The following is a 15,597-nucleotide window of genomic DNA, read 5'->3' on the forward strand; positions in this document are numbered from 1 at the left end:
AGTACGAACGTCTAATCAGCGATGACATGTAAACATTACCTTTTGTTTTGCAGCCATTGTGCTAAAACTGACTCGTGCGTGTGTGTTCTCAGGTGTGGATAAAGACTGACATCACTCATCAAGCGCTCTGTATTGTGATACACACTCGGGCCAATTGCAGTCTTTTTACTCCGTCCAACAGACTTAGCCAAATGTCACTGCAAAATCCTCAGCAGCTGATGCCATACGGCTGTTTGTCCAGGCATCAGAGGGAAGTTTAGACACACAAAAGTCACGTCACATCTGTTTTATTATAAATTACTTATAAGGAAGACAGTGGTTTATTACTTTGATTTGACTGTGAGATATGAATTGGATGTAGTTGTATCCAAATATTAGTCTCTCCTGATTTATATATTTTATTTAATAACCTAAAATTCAAACCACGTTGACTATCTCCGAAATGTGTGGAGCCTCTTGTCAGCTGCTTCTTTGAACCGATTTTCACCTCTTTGATCACACGCTATTATATACTTAACTTGAGGAAAACCAAAGAGCAATTGCATAATCAAGTGTACAGATGAGGATTTCTGCATGTTTGAGTCTGAACTGTAATGCCCATTTCTGCAGCTAAATCTTGGCTGAAGCGTTGGAGCTCAAATTCCCCAAACACAGAAGCCTCCGCACTCTGACAACCAAACAATTCTTACATTTTATTAAGTTTTGATTTCAAGTGGCAGAGCTGTAGATATTGAGGTTTATCGCCGTTATTCATGAGAGGAGAATGTATGTAGCGCGGCCCCCTCCGTCGAGCGCAGAGAAAACAAGAGACAGAAATAGAGGGCCAAGAGTGAGGGCCCGTTTTCATTTTAATCAGTCAGCTTGTTGGTTCAGTTGACTCTGAGCACTCTACAAACAAAACCAAATGGCAGCTCCTGGCACTGGCTGAGGCACAGAGACTTTGGGCAGAATGATGAGAGAAGAAACATACAGAGAGGGAGTTTGGGAAATCAAGGTTTCATTAAGCTGGCCAAACACAGTAAAACTCAGCCGTGATCAGGCACTCTGTTGAAGACAGAAGACTGACCAAAACTGGACATTTCTCTTCTTTGAGCCCTACAGCCTCGGTAACAATGGCTAAACGCAATGCTGGATTTAAAGGAAAAGACAGAAGAGACATGAAGAGAAGTGTTTCATTACCCTGAATGCAGAACTCAGGTAAGGCAGGTTCCTCACCGTCTATTTGAATTGGTCCATATGGTCAATAACAGGGGCGTAACGGATCTATGAATGACATGTTTAGAGTCATAATGAAGATAAATGGACTCCTTCAAGAAACCACTCATGTCTGATAACCTCCTGTATTGATAACAGCTTCATTATCCCTCCTCAGCTCCTCATTTTAAACACCCACAGGTTCTTCTTTACATGTGTATAAGTGCTGAACTGGAGGCTGGTGAAGTTCATGGTGTAGACAGCCCGGGGGGACGTCGGTGTCAATCACCACGCTGTGATCTACAGAGCGAGCGTGGGGGTCATGCAACTCGCCCGTTCAACTACATGTTAAACAATTAGGGAAAAAGCTGCCTTTGCACCCAAGCTTAATTGGGAAAACGTCAAGCTCCCCAGCTGAGAGCAGCCTGACATATTACCCAGATTACTGTCTCACTTGAAGGCTTTCCCATTACCTAAGGCATGTCTCCCCGTCTCTTTGCTCCTTCCTTTCACTCTCCTTCTCTATCTTTTCCTTCTTTCAACTATCTTACTCCTCCACTCGGAGATCACTCTTTGCTTCTCCATGTCACGACTGGCCTTTTATATACCTGAGAAGCAAAGATAGCAAACTGAAGAAATGTATCCATGTCACCCCTAGCCCCGTGATACCTTAAGTGAATTATGGACGCGACTGAACGACAGATGTGTTCCCTTTGCTTTTTGGGAAATTATTTGGGAACACAGCCTGTCACACATTAAAGGTGCTAAATTCCAAATTCAGAGCATATCTATGATTGAGGGATTGCCTCCGCACAGCTCTCAACATGGCGACGGCGAGCAGCTAACGGTGCTAACAGCACGAATAGTGCAAACAAATGCGACAGTGGTAACCAGGAGGGAGGGCGTTGAGCTTCCGCGACGACGCCGTGGGTCGGGATGGTGTTATCGACGGTAACCGCCATGTGAGTGCAGTGCATAGCAGCGGTGATTAGCTCGCCAGTGGAGCACACATACAGGGACCCACATGCACTAACATGGACTGTCTGTGTCGACAAAAAACAGACAAGCTCGGATTACAACACACACAGAGGGAGAGTGACTTCATTCTCTGCTCAGGATGCCATTAATCCACTATATCTTTACCACTTTTTTGTTGTAATGAGTAATGTAACTCGTTACTTTGCAATTCAAATCAGTTATTTAGTTACGTTTTCAACTCAGAGGTTGAGTTGAGAGTTGCTTTAACTCAGAGGGAAATTAACAAGCTTGTAGCTGGTTACATGGTGGAGGAGATGCTACCAATATCAACTGCAGAGTCTCCTTCTTTTAGTAAGATCATTAATAAAATCCCTATGATGCGTAACATGGCAAGAAAACTAAAACTTTGCTGGCTAACTCGATATAGTAAAGAGCTGTAAAAGGGATATTGTGTCTCTCATTCCTGCCTGCAGAGTTACAGATGCCGTAGACGAGGTTATGTGATGACGGTAGAGTCAATAGGTTCAAGAGGTTGGTGTATAGTAGGCTACGGACAATATAACCAACATGCACAAGGAATCCTAAAGGGGCTTTAATTTTTGGTAACGCAAACATACTCTAAAAGTTACGTTCCTGAGTAGGTAGCGCTGTAACGTAATAAGTAACTAATTTAACACCTTTAAAAGACATTTGGGAAATATGCTCATTTGCTTTCTCGCCGTGTATTACATTAGATGTCATCTTTAATGTCACGGCTCTGTCCAAAGGGAACAAAATGCACCTACTAGAACCTCTAAAGCTCATTTACATCTCATCTGTTTAATCAGTGTAGAAGCAATGAGTGTTTTATGAGGAAGGAAATGCATTCATCACGTTTGCTAGACCTCAAGCAATGTAACACTGAATGTAAAAATAACTTTTGCTTGTTTACAAGATAAAAACATTGTGCAGTGAATCGGCAGAAAAGCTATAGGCATTTATTTAATTAAGTGGCTCCTATAGCCCGGTTATTCTGCCTTCCTATTCTGAGTTCAAGGCCGTCAAGTGTAAAACACAAATGTGACAAAAGTGTGGCTTTAGCCGGCCATGAGTTATGCACTTTTCACTTCTTTAATCCAACAAATGATCACAGACACATACTAGCGCAGTAACTCAAACTGCTTCATGATGATTTGATTCTCATGCTCATTTCATCATTTTTGCAAAAACAACAAACAAGCCGAGTGCTGTAGCCGCCGTGGGTTTATTTACATTATCCGCTGTCCTATCAGACGTCCGATCTCACCCTAACCACACAGTGCCGCTATCAGAAGTGATGTCCCGCCATGATAAACAATTTCAGACTTTGAACTCTTTGATAAGCAGCAGCACAGCCTCTGAAGCCTAATAGGCATTTCTGTAACAGAGTGTAACATGAAAAGAATTGCAGGGACAGCTGCATAAAATCTGTGCTGATGAAGACGAGGCAAAAACGCAGATACTCCTCTGCTGATTAGATAGGATTGTTTCATGCTATAACGTGATATCCTGCCAGCTGTTTTCACCCAACTCCCTCAATACTTTTGATGCTGCCGCTATAAACTAATAAACGTCATGTCTTGCATGTTCACAATAAATGGAGCATGCAAACAAAGGTCTCACCTGCCTTGATACAGTACTAACTAACATAACTCACAGCTCAATGTCATGCTGCTCAAGCGGCTTCAAACATCTATTATCAATGTTCAAGGTTTTAATTTAATTCAAAGGCTTGAGCACTCGGGGCTGAGGACAAATAACTGCATACAGAAGACCAGGGACACGCTCCACAAAAAATAGATGATACTTAGCAAGTACTTACATCTATTGAGCTTTCAGACGAGGCCACACAGAGAGGCTGAAAGGACCTATGCTCCCTTGGTTTAGCTGAACTTGTTAAATGAGGGGCCTTTTCATGCTCTGGTAACTATTTGTCAGATTCAGTAAATGTAATGTTTGGACTGATATGAAATTAATTTATACAATTTGAAATTGATTAAACTACAGAAATAGGAGGTGAACGGACATTCCCATTCAAATCAAAATAGCAGGATGGTCAGAGCGGCGGACAATTTTATGTGTACCATTGCAAAGAACGTAGCAGGCTGCTAAATTATGAATCCTGGTCACGGTCGTGTCTAGAAGGTAACACGCAAATTCAAAAACACGTGAGATTTGCTGCCCGACAATCTCTTCTAACCTTAACTATTCACGGTCATTGCCTTACCTTAACCACCTCACGAGAGTTTCGCAATTTGCGTGTTACCTTCTAGACACGACCGTGAGATTGGTTGGGTTAGGGTAAGAATATCATATTAAGCCAATCAGAGGAGGAGTAGAACGGGTCATGCTTTCGCCACAGTAGGAAAAAATACCCGCTAGCGGGCTCGAGCGGACAACTTCTATATAAACTTGCCTATAAACCGTTTTGCAGCAAGTCGCAGACTCACCGGGTCTCACTTATGGCGGCGTGACGTGTAACACAACAGCGTCGGCGTCTAGTGTGTGTGCGCGTGTAGTCCCGCCATGCCGGCTGTCCCTTTAAACATCGTCAGTTTCTCAATTCAGCGGCAGATTGGGCTCTGTGACTACCTGCCAGAGACAATTCAGAAAGGAGAGGCCGCACTGAGAGTCATTTTCCTGTATCTGTATAGGAAGTGTTTTTCAAACCTGTTGGTGGAGCTTGTAATGCGTCATCTTTGTTACAGAGCATCTTTGCCTCCGCAAATATCAAATCAGAAATGTGCCATTCCTTGCTTGCTATTTATTGATATCCTATTGACAACAGCAGACACTGATGGTTGGTGATATTGTCAATACATTTCTGTGTGATAAGAAAATCATAATATGCTAAAATAAATATATATGTTAAAGCTTCTGCAATACAGTAGAACCAGTATCTGCAAAGGAGATGCTCAAACATATGACGATTATTTCTACATCATCTCTTCATCCATCGATACTTAAATTGTTTATCCTTATCGCAGCATTCCCTCATCAATTATCAGATATGGACAGGCTAACATAACTCAATGAACACTGTTTTCATTCTCAATTTTGTTTTCTTTATTCTCTTCTGTCGCATACGATTTTGGAGGAGAATAAAGACTACCATTTAATAAATCTTCCTTAGGCTACAACTACTCACTCAGTAAACTCTCAACTGTCTAAAGCAACTTTTTACTGACTTGACACTTTGAAGGGAGGCGAGCAGATAAAGGATAGGAAAGGCTGGAGGCTGAGGCACAGACAGACAGTTGACTGACACGTCTTAACCCCTCAGGGACTCGCTGCATTTGTCTACTTCAGCTTGTTGTACAAGTCATTGCTTTTTAATCTTGAAGTCAGACCTAATGTGGTTTCCTTCAAACACATCAGGAACTTCAACCTAATGTTTTCACACATGGACACATTGGTCATGATGAGCTCGGGCCCCAAAACATCTGAAACATCATCGAAAAGACAATTTTAGGGCAACGAGGGGGAACCAGAGCATATAAGGTCATAAATACACATTTATACACACACACATATATATCTGTTGTATATATTTGTCTTTAAACCTCCTCCTATACAAATAATGTACACCATGAATAACAAATGAACCTACAGGAATAGAAAGAGGTGGACAGATGATAATGATAATTTATCTGGGCTAACTAGTAGAGGGAAGAAAATTGTTTGCCCCTGCTGTGTAGTTTTTGGGGCATGAAGAGTGGGATCATGATATCTTGACAGTCAAAGACTCTCTCCAATAATTAGAAATCAGTGCAATAATGCATTGGCTATGGTAAACACGAAACATAAGACTTATCTAAAGAGTTCCTGTCTAACATGCTTATTCAGATCCAAATATGGAGAAAGCTATCCTATTAACTGTTGCACCATCCGCATCACTTTTCAGACCCGGAGGTTGCCCACTGGTTATAACAAAAGGTTGGACACAAATATCAATACACAGGTTTTCATATATGAACTATATTATTTCAGATATTAAAACCTCTATTTGTATATTTTTCCCCACATGTAAAAATGTTTTTATTTATAAAAAGGATTGTTCCGGTCCTTGATTATGATTGGCTGCGTTTGAACACGTTGTAAAATACTCTACAAACACACAGCTTCCCTATCACAGAGAGTACTTAGAGCAGATGGAAGTCAAGCCCTGAATAAATGTCAAACTCTGAACATTTTCTTGGCATTACCCGCTGACCCACAGAGAAGCCCCTCTCCCAAACATTTCCCTGTAATGTAGCGTTCAGCCTTTCGCAGGAGCTGCCTTTAGAGAGTGGGACTGTTAACATACTGGAATGAACATCAGATTCCTTTTAGGGACTCTAAAAACCGCCATAAAGACCTGTCCCTTTTTAACGACTATCTGAATCTATTTCTAAGTATTACCTTCACAGGGATTAAATGGAGAGTAAACCGAGCCCAGTGTAGGAAACAGTTCAACACGGAGCTCCAATCATTTTCCTGCAGAGTTTCTTCATCCACAAGTGTGAAGGACTTTGGCTAATGAGTTTAGTGAGGGTGTAAAACGTGTATCCTCCTCCAACAGAAAAGGGCAAGACCGGGCCTAGCATCTGTACAATCTGCCCGCAGATCCAAGCAGCACCTTATGGTATCATTCATGTAAGTTCACCAATTAAGAACTTCCCTCGTAAGACACAGAGAAAGCCGGCACATTTCTCCTACGCCTTATCTTCTTGTTGTTAGAGTGGCAGATTGGCAGAGTTACTAGAAGCAGCAGGTTTGTAAGTTGGCTTAATTAATATGAGGAAATGGCTGTGGCGGGTAAGGAGGGATTTACACAAGCACACGTTCCTCCTCAGCCAATAACCCCTCTTTGCTTTGACAGCCAGCCAAGAACAAATACATTATGGTTTGTAGTCTATGTGAAATTATTTTTCCTTGTGAATATCAGAGGATCCAGTATGTGCTCTGAGACGTCCATGTAACTGACCTGGCTTTTAGGGCGTTTATACACATACCAGGCTAGCGGTGATAATATATAACATCAAGTTTTATCATGTGAAAGATTTCTAAATGTCTTCAGAAAGATATTCCAATGTATGTCTATCACAGGGAGTGGCAATCGTTAAAAGGGAACCATAGACTGTATATAAGAAGTGGACGTAGTCACCGTGACGCCCCCCATTGCGACCCGTTCTCACTCCCAACTCGTCAAATACCACCGACTGGGGCACTGACCAAGCGGCGGTATTTGATGTGTCGCCCATTGGTTTGTGGACTGCCGTTTTGAAGCCTGCATTTTGGCCGTCGGCATCTTGTTTTTTGCAACCAGAAGTGACACGAGAGGGTGGAGCTAAGCACAACCGAAAGCTGAATAAGACATTTTTAGGCGACAAAAATGTTACAATTAACTTTCAGGAACTGAAAACACACTGTGAAAGGGTTAAAGTTCTAAGACGAAAACACGGACAACTCCCAGACTGTACAACGCCGTGGTAGCGACCTGTCAATCACAAGCCACGCCCTAAAGCATCCCCTGCTTTATGGTTTATTTGACTCTAAATGGGACCATAATTTACTAAATGAACATCATGTTGTATTGAAGAAGACTTGAAACTAGAGATTGAGACCATAAACTCATGTTTACAATGTTTACTGAGGTAATAAATCAAGTGAGAAGTAGGGTCATTTTCTCATAGACTTCTATACAATCAGACTTCTTTCTGCAACCAGAGGAGTCGCCCCCTGCTGGCTGTTAGAAAGAATGCAAGTTTAAGGCACTTCAGCATTGGCTTCACTTTTCAGCCCACTGAGGGGAACAATGGCCAAAACAGATTGAGAAAGTGAAAGCATTTTTATTTATATTGCAAATGTTGTTATAATTCTGTGCTCTATTCATATCTCCACTGGCAGGCAGTTACTGTTTACCGTGATGACGCTGCCACCTCGTGGTTTCCCAGAGCGCCCTCACAATATGTGCGTACATGAGCAGGTTTGTAGTATTTTTTCCATCATGTTATATAGCCTCCAGAATAATTCCAATGTTTTATTAATGTCTGTTGTTCTCTTTCAGGCTAATTTTTAGCTCAATCTCCAAGGCAACACAAGATCACAGTAACAGCTGTGTTTTTATTGGGTACATACAAACACAGCATAGAAATAGTAATGGAAAATAACTGTGTGTGCAATGTTCACTAATTTATCATCGGGCAGCGGGGACTAAAATCTATTACCGTATGTTGCTCTTGAACAGCAGGGATGAATTTCATCACTGCGACCGAGCAGCGCATAGCAGGATAATGTGGGTGCTTGACAGCAAGTAGAGAAACCAGTAATCAAAGTGAAGTCAACACCGCAGACTACAGACTGACATTGTTGTAAATATAGCCAATGCGTAGGTGGTCAAAACTGCTTGCAAATGAATAACAAGCACAGACATGACCCAGGAGAATCACAGAAACAGCATGGGGCTGCCAGAGCATGAAACATGGTACTGTAACGGTCAGCGAGTGTACTGTAGGGGGCGTGTACGAACAACACTCTCGTCCATGAAGTGTCTCCGGAAAAGATAGAAAAACAGGAAACAAAGCTGATAACAAACAGAGAACTTTGTTGGTGGGATCCCCTTGTGGGCAATGGCATCACTCAACCATTTAATTGGATGGGACTGACATTTGCAGAGCAGGGTGTCGTAGCATTTGTGTCAGCGCAGAGACACAACTTGCTGCCGTACACATGCATCACGCTCCACCGACTCAGGAGGGGCTGTGTTTTTTTTTTATTTCCTCGGAAAAGAAAACTCGCAGTCACACTCGGCAGAAACACATATGCTCACACATTTCAGTTAATGGGCAACTTGTGGAAACGTCGAGGAACGGCTCGGATAAAAATCAATGAGCGCGATCAATCGGCCTGCACATTTTCATCCGCCAACGTTAGAAGATATTCTTGACTATAAACTTCACACAAATGTCACAAGGCCCATTAATCAACTGAAATAGATATTTAAGTGCCCTTGACTTATCTGCTGCATCATTCTGTAATTAGAATCCAAGATGAGAGGGAGAAAATGGCAAATGCTCACAATCTGCGCCTCCGTTATTCTAATCAAACAGACCAGATGACATTTTGCTCCATTATTTCAAAGGTACAGACCCTTCGTATAGCATCAACGCTTAACCTGCAGAAACAAAATGCATGGACAATTTTTATTTCTTACGCTTGACATACACAAAAAGCCTCGACAGAAACAAGAGAACTATAACTGATAGCGACTACACAAGAATTATTGATTTGATTTTGGGCCACATTCCCCACTCCAAGCAATCGTCAGCAAAGCCCCGATTTTTTGATGGATCTAAAGATTATCTTTCCAGATATTCCTGTGGTTTGAGGTATGTTAAGAGTGTTTTTTACATTCCCCGATTGGCTCAGAAGTCCATCCTGGTCGCACTGATTTCAAATCATAAATATTGAACATGTTCAATATTTACGATCGGATATCCTCTTGTGTGTGGGGAAGCACACAAAACGGCTGTGGCTAATGCATGAGCTAATGCAAAATGTGAAGCATAAAGTAGTAGGAATATGGACCACAGAAATGGAGGACAAACTTGTTAACTTGTGGCAACAACGCAAGTGTTTATTTAGCGTGTCTCCATGACTTCATCCATCCTTCCTCAATTTTCAGTACAAAGTAGTGCCAAAACTAACATCGCCAATTCTTCTTGTCCGTCGTCCGCCACGTTTGTTTACACTAAAGTCACGTTTGATCGCGAGATACTTTACGAGATTTCCATTTTTTTAGTCAGGACTCTTGTTGTTCGTGAATGGATTCTGTAAGTGTGTGTTGTGCTGTTTTGGCCAAATCGTTGCTCACCGCACACTATAGGAACAAAACTGTTATATTCAACATGTTGTTATGTGTGGAGTCTCTCACATTTTCAACATCTGTTAAGATTTGAAAATTATTTTAGTGTGGTCCAGCCTTAAGAAGAAATGCTGGTGATGAAAAAGCTATATTTTCAAATGTAAAAAACTAAATGACATTAATTGCTGCACCCTAACAGCATGATCTTCAGCCAAGAACACTCATTATGCCTTGATTTGGTAATAAGTTCTGAAGGAGCTCTCTTTGTCTTTGTCTCCGTGAGACAAAATGTATTCTTGATGAACGACTTCTTGTCAAAAAGTGTAAACAGATCATTAAATGATGACAAGGATGCAATCCAACACTGTCAAAAAAGCATGTAGCATACAGTTTTGGAACCAACACAAGACAATAATATTTTGCAGCGCCTGCTTTTGTATAAAGAATTTGAAATATAAGAGATCACATTAAATAAAGCTATAAAAGAAAATTATATTTTCCAATTTATAACATATACTCCTGGTGTTTCTAATGTTACAATCTCAAGCGAATCAGCATTAACCAGTGGATTAGCATTTTAAGTAACTACAATAATGGAAGCAGCCGGTCGAGTTAAATTCAGGTAATGACTCCCTCATGACTTCTGCTATTCTGATCTCCTCTAGAGGAGAGAATAAAACAATAGAGAGAAAGAGAAGAGAAGAGAGAGAGGCAGGGGGAGGCAGCGCTACAGAGACACAGATAGCAGCCGTCAGAGAGACACACTGTGAAATAGTGTTAAATACGTAATGACATTTATGTGTAGTCCGCGAATATAAGATGACCTCGCGTTTTCATGTGTAATTTACTGAGAGAAAACACTGTTATATTGGGGCCTGTGAGATATAGCACACAGATGTATGATGTGAGAGAAACTTTAATGTTGTGCACTTTTCCTTGTTGTTGTTGTCTATAACTACAACATCCTCCATGCATGAGACCAAGACCCTCATGCTCTCTCTCTCGATGTGGCGTCAGGGGTGTTCTGGTGGTCTACGGGTTTAAGGAGCTGACCATGAATCATTTGAGGCTTAGAGTGAAATATACCGACCATTAAATATTGTCTGGAATGCCACACATTCCTGTCGCCCTCAGGATAAATTGTAATCATAATTCTTTCACTTTCCATATTGACTGTCTGCAGCAGAAGTGGGAGTGTTTCACATTGTGTAGAATAAAGGGACAGTTTACCCCAAAATCAAAAAATACACGACAGAGGGGCCGTCCTCTGTCTCTGAAATGATGTGCACATAACCAGTAGTGGGTTTGATTTTGATTCTGGTATGAACCGCTGGAAAACCGGGCTATTTATGACAACAGTTTCACACCAGGCGCAGCTGTGCTGTGCTTCTGCTGCGATGCGGTTGCCGGAGCTGATCGCGGCTCTAGACAATGCTTGTGAGATTCCACCAGACGCACTGCAGCGTGTTTCGCACCTAGTCCATTTTTAACGGAGGCGCTTTGTGATGTCTCCTTTGCTGGTTGAGGGGATTCACCCCCTCACTAGTATTTCAAGTAGGAGAAGAAATGCGAAATGATCATAATAATAGAATGAATGTGTTTTTAACAACTAAAACACAGCCACAACTCTTTGATCCATGTTGACAACAGGACTTTTAACGGTATTAACTTTGTCCGTAGGCTACAACACAACAAAGTAGGAAATAACAACAATAAACTACTTACAAATATTAGTAATTTGTAAATACTACTAAATGATTTTGTGAAATAAACAGCTTTTTTAATGAATTTATTTATTTATTTATTTCACTGATAGTTATATTATATATTAAAAATAAAATCCTCCTTAGCCCTTAATTCATTATTTCTGCGGACTTAACATCATTGTTTTATTTGATGATCTTGCTGCCCTGATATTTGGCCTTTGTGCCCTCAAAAAGGCCAAGTGGCCAAGCCCCTAAAATGAGGAAGTTCCAGTCCTGGTTGGAGATATATCGGCCGTAGAGATCTCTGCCTTCTCTCCAATATAATGGAACTAGATGGCATTCGGCTTTAGGGGCTCAAAGCGCCAAAAAAACATGTCTCTTTCCAGAAATCATGACCTGGTTATTCAAGATAATCCGAGAGGCTTGTGCTTGTATACTGCTAGCTCACCTGAGCTAGGTAACGCTACAGCTCAGACGAGGAGGACGCCATTAATGTTTACATCTTACGCTGTCACGAGCACGAGCCCCTCGTCTCTGAGTAGATGCACGCTTCCTTCTGCGCAGTGATACGACTGGTGGGTGTAGTTTGGTAGAAAGAAAATAGTTCCTACATGAAACTTCTCACAACAAGATCTGTGGATTATCTTGAGTAACCGGGTCACGATTTCTGGAGAGAGACATGAATTTTTCTGTCTCTTCTATCACCACAAGCCAAGGTAAGAGGAAAAATAAGTATTTTTGATTTTGGGGTGAACTGTCCCTTTAACAGCTGCTGCTTGTGACCACCTTAGCAAATATATGACCACCAGTTTCACATAATAACGTACAGTGTTATTTGTTTCCACAGCAGTATTATAAGTATTATTATGATATGTAAATTACCTCAGAGATCTCTCCAGGTGCTCAGAACGACGTTTTAACTGGATGAAAACTGATTTTGTGACGTCATCAAATGGATATTGAAAGGATTTTATCAGCCTATCAGGTTGAAGAATCATCTGATGGTCAACACGGACTGTAAAAACATATTAAATCACCAAACTTTCAGACACACGGTTTTCATCCCACAGTAACTGCAATAAGAAATATGCAGGTTTAGATGTATATGTATTTTTGAGAGTGTATGTGTGTGTTTGTAGTTGCTTGACTGTCTCAGGCTGTGTGATTACATAAAGTCTGCGTGCCAGCTGTAACCGGCATCGCTTTATGCCCGGATCTAATAAAGCCAAGCTCATAGGCTCAGTGTGTTTCCTCTAGCATGCAGTGTACCAGGGTGTGTATAATACCTTCTGTACAAGCACCAAATGCTTCTCCTTCCTCCCTGATCCCACATCACCTCGACTGAACTCCCCAACTCTGAAAAGTTAGCCTCATGAGAGCGTGTTCACACCACAGTGAGACGAGAGGGGTGGCCGCCACACAAGTACGCTCACTTCCAGGACTGTAACCAGGATTTAAAAAATACAGGAGGTCATGAGTGCATACCCGACAAATTAATATTTATTTTTTTATTTTATCAACAGTTAATTCTCATACGTTTATATTTTCTGTACATTTTGCATGAAAGTGTACAAGAAATGTTTCAAAGCCTTCTCCAGACCAAGAAAAAATTGCCAGGAAAATACTGAATATTTCTATTTAGATTTGTTTTTTTAAGTAGTCAATTTAAAGATATGTGTAACAGGGTTTCTGCAGTGTTCACAAAATGAAATTGACGACTTTTTAATAAAACATAGAATGCAATTCAAGACCTGTTTCACGGTCATATTGGTCAAATAAGGATGGAAAACTCGTAGGGAATATTAGTTAATTACCTATTAAGTAAATCTATTTATTGACATTCATATCACCTTTTTGCCAGTACTTCTCAACTATAATTCCTAGTAATGAATGAATCAATTGACCTGACCTGTACCCAGATAAATGACATACAATTGATGGATTGATTAAGGAATGACTAAATAAGTTAATTTAAGTTTTTGCTAGTTGATGAGTTTAGCTATTCTGAGAGATGCTGCCTTCAAATAAAACTCGTGAGCTTGTGTTTACAACATGGGAAGACGTGCACACAATGAATCGTCGTGAATAACAAAAGATATATGGATTCTTCTCATGAACACGAAAAACACGACCCCATTTCAAGGCAGCGAATGTTTACTACAGGTCTGCTCAAACACTGAAACTGCACAAAAAAGGAATAAACATCTTCCTGCATGCAACCATCACACAAGTATCAGCTGTAGTTTATACGTGTATAACGTCTCCCGACAGCCCGCAAAACCACATGCAATAAAAAGTTGTATCTTTGTTACTGTCTGCTCCGGCAAGAAAAAATATTCAAGACCTTTGTGAATGAATATTAAGGACTTTTTAATACCTTAAAGCAGTAGTTCTCCACCAGGGGTCCTTGACGGAGTCTCAGGGGGTTCCCCAGAAAAGTGAGGAACAGTTTATTTTTCACAATTGAATTCTCTATAGACGTGAACCCAAACAATGTGAGTAAGAGTCATAAGAGTGACTATTCTGATCTTAGATTTCACTTCCTCCTTGGTTATCTCTTCAACTGTAGCTGACAACTATATAAATCATATTTAACATCCAAAATGTTTTAAGATGGAGGAGGTCCCTGAAGAAAATCTTATCAAAAGGGGGTCCGTGACCTAATGTGTATCAATTTTGGGGTCCTTGGCACGAAAAAGGTTGAGAAACATTGACTTAGGGCCGTGATATGTGAACTCTAAAATGCAAAAAGTCCAGAAAAATATGAAGCACCTGACCTTATTGCCTTGATATGGAGATTCAAATCAAATCCACTCCCTCAACATACTGTATGGCTTTCTCAAAAGATAAAAAAAGCATCTTCTTAGTCCTCCCTGTCATCATATGGGCATGCACCTGCCTTTCATCCTTTACTCTTCCTTCAGGCCAAACACATAAGCAGGTGGAGATGATCCTATTGAGGGATGACAGACAGCCTGTCCCCTCCAAGCAACCGGTCCCTTGTCAAAGTGCTGCTCTGTTCATTGTATGTAATGAAGCATAACCTGCAGTGCTACTGACTGAACAGGGTACAATGTAAAAAAAAAAATAGGCAGAGACGTGTAGATGTTTGTCATAGTTGACGGTGTGAACTGCTTTCATGCACACTATTCAATGTAAACAAGACAATACAGAAAAACACATCCTCTCCTCAGTAGTGACTGACAAGCCCAGAGGGAATACGGGAAAAGGGAAATGAATAATAGTGTGGTTATTGTAACCAAACAAGCCAAGTGGAAGATATGGGAGTTCCATGATTTATAAATAAAGATGTGTACTTTCTCACTTTCTAAATGGAGGGCCGCAGGACGGCTGGGGAGGGAAATGCAGGCGAGAGAGAGGGAGGGAGAGTGCTACAAACGTTTATCCCTTCGTAAACATGGAGTTTCACTCAGCTCACACATGTGGCGCTGCCTCTCTGGACAGTCAGACGCACTGATGGAGATAAACCAAAGTGACATCACAGCTACATTTGCGACAGCTCAACATTTCTCCTCCATCTCTTTTCTCGTCCTCTCTCCGTCTTTCTCTGTCTCCTTCCTCTCAAGGGCACCTTGCCACTGTGAATAGAGACACAGCTATTGTTCTCCCTCTCTCACCTCCTCTCTCACCTCCATATCTTGTTGTCCCTCCACTGATTATCAATGCAACACCTCTAATAAGATCCATCAGCCCACCGCTTTCCCGCCCTCTCACACCCACTTCATTTACACGGGGAGTGAGAATCAAAGACGGCGAGTAATTTGGGATAAAAAGAAGATGGATGTGCCTCGGTGTGAACAACGTGCTCAAGAGCCCCAGTGCAGACAGTAGACG

The 15,597-nt window shown here is 41.3% G+C and overlaps 2 long non-coding RNA genes across 4 annotated transcripts in view; both read right to left on the minus strand.

Moving 5' to 3' along the window:
- LOC119501462 overlaps positions 1-15,597 on the minus strand; it is a 117,904-nt gene that overhangs the window by 54,999 nt on the left and 47,308 nt on the right. The window lies entirely within an intron of this gene.
- Positions 3,352-13,179, minus strand: LOC119501463. 2 transcript variants are annotated; one of them, XR_005209831.1, is made up of 4 exons: positions 13,029-13,179; positions 12,625-12,757; positions 4,641-4,782; positions 3,352-3,568 (listed from the first exon to the last, which is right to left on the minus strand). It is a non-coding gene; the product is annotated as an uncharacterized LOC119501463 (long non-coding RNA). The 2 variants fall into 2 exon arrangements; XR_005209830.1 differs by lacking the exons at positions 3,352-3,568; positions 4,641-4,782 and adding an exon at positions 10,946-11,068.

The sequence above is a fragment of the Sebastes umbrosus genome, chromosome 14, assembly GCF_015220745.1.
Source record: "Sebastes umbrosus isolate fSebUmb1 chromosome 14, fSebUmb1.pri, whole genome shotgun sequence".
Classification (NCBI taxonomy): Eukaryota; Metazoa; Chordata; class Actinopteri; order Perciformes; family Sebastidae; genus Sebastes; species Sebastes umbrosus.